We start from the raw sequence: 2134 nt of genomic DNA, 5'->3' as shown, positions 1-2134 counted from the left end.
GTTGTGAGCCACCATGTGGTTGCTGGGAATTGAACTCAGGACCTCTAGAAGAGCAGCCAGTGCTTTTAACCACTGAGCCTTCTTTCCAGTTCCCCCCCCCCCCTTTTTAAAAAAAGTGTTCTGTATAACTTTGCCCAGCCTGGAATCTGCTATGTGTCTGGGCTAACTTTGAATTCCTCATTCTCTTGCCTTCAATTCCCTAGTATTGGCTACACATCCATACCTGGACATTTATTTGTTTGTTTGCTTGTTTGTTTGTTTGTTTTTGAGATGGTGTCTTAGTGTTGTATTGCTGTGAAGAGACTCCACGACCAAGGCAACTCTTATAAAGGAAAACTTTTCATTGGGATCTTGCTTACAGATTCGGAGTGTTAGTCCATTATCATCTTTCTGGGGGGTGTGGGAGCAGGCAGGGAAGAGCAGGGAGGCCTGCTGCTGGAGAAGTAGCCTAGAGCTTTACATTCTGATCCCTGGAGAGAGAAAGGGGGTGGAGTGGGGGGAGGGAAGGGAAGGAGAGGGGAGAGAAGGAGAGGAGAGAGGAGGGGAAGACATCTGCCTACCTCTGCCTTGCAAGTGCTGGGATTAAAGGTGTGCCACCACAGACCCACCTGGCTGTGACTCTTGACGTCTCAAATCCCACTGAACACGCAGACTGAGTGCAGGTACCCCAGAATGGCTAGTTCCCACTGGGGAACTTATAGGAGTGGGATTCATCTCATCCACATATACATATTCACTCACCCTGGCTTGGCGTGTGTGGCTCAGGGGTAGACTGATTGTGTAGGATGTGCACAGCCCTGGAGTTTATTAGAAATGCTTTGATCCCATCAGGAGGCAGAGGCTGGTGGATCTCTGTGACTTCAAGGCCAGCCTGGTCTACAGATGGAGATCCAGGACAGTCAAGGGTTCATCATCCCCAGTACTGCTAAAAACAAAACCAAAATTTTTAAAAAGAAAGAAAGGAAAAGGAAAATGGATCAGACCTTGCCCTTTCCAGTTCTCAGAGGCAGGAAGGCTAAATGATGATTAGCAATCGCTGATGCCAACTGAAGCCACACAGGAGAGCCACTAGCCTCAGGAAGCAGGCTGGAAGAATGGACTTCTCTGGGCGGGCAGGTCGGGGCGAGACACAGGACAGGGCAGGTTTTCTGCTGCAATGATCCATGCTTATCATGAGCAGATGCTAGATTTTCTCCTTTTTCTTCCCCAAAGGAGCCCAAGACCCAGGGACGTTTGTTTGTTTGTTTGTTTGTTTGTTTGTTTTTCAAGACAGGGTTTCCCTGGCTGTCCTGGAACTCTCTCTACCACTATCCACATGGCAAAGACAATAGTTTACTCCTAAATGTAAAGACTCACTGACTGAAACGTATCAGAGCAGAATGAGAAAATCTACAGGCACATGGGTGCCCTAAAATCATAGTAAGGGCTGAAGAGATGGCTCAGCCATTAAGCACCCCGGTCGCTCTTACAGAGGAATTGGATTCAGTTCTCAGCGTTCAACCATTGGCTTCCTAGGGTACCAGGAGGCACACACGTGGTACACATAAATATAAATGAAATGCAGACAAAACACAAATGTCCATAAAATAAAATAAACCAGGCCTCAGAATGTGACATGCCAGACCAGGGAAAGGTACAATACTCTCTCACCTGGACCTCATAGGCAGGAAGACACCTAACACTGGATGCCAGGCCTATCTTTTGATCACTCAGTGTATAGGTCAAGGGACAGAGGAATGAGAATTCCTGGCAATCCCAGGGGCTTCAGTTTAGCTGGCTTCCCAGTGTTTGACGTGGCCTGTTTGAATTACCATTCATCTGTCTGTCCATCTGCTCACCTGCCTGTACCCAGTCCTTAGCAATGCCACTGGACTCTCTTGCTCTCCTAGTCCTGCAAGCCCTCAGCAGCTCTGTCTCCTGTGCCGTTGTCCAGATGGGCTGGTTAATATCTGTACTGGATATCTTTGTGTCAACTTGACACAGCTGGAGTTATCACAGAGAAAGGAACTTCAGTTGGGGAAGTGCCTCCATGAGATCCAGCTGTAAGGCATTTCCTCAATTAGTGATCAAGTGGGAGAGGCCCCTTGTGGGTGGTGCCATCTCTGGGCTGGTAGTCTTGGGTTCTATAAGAGAG

The sequence above is a fragment of the Mus pahari genome, chromosome 21 (assembly GCF_900095145.1).
Source record: "Mus pahari chromosome 21, PAHARI_EIJ_v1.1, whole genome shotgun sequence".
NCBI classification, from domain to species: Eukaryota; Metazoa; Chordata; class Mammalia; order Rodentia; family Muridae; genus Mus; species Mus pahari.
The sequence above is the reverse complement of the archived record's forward strand: the minus strand, read 5'-3'. Positions refer to the sequence as shown.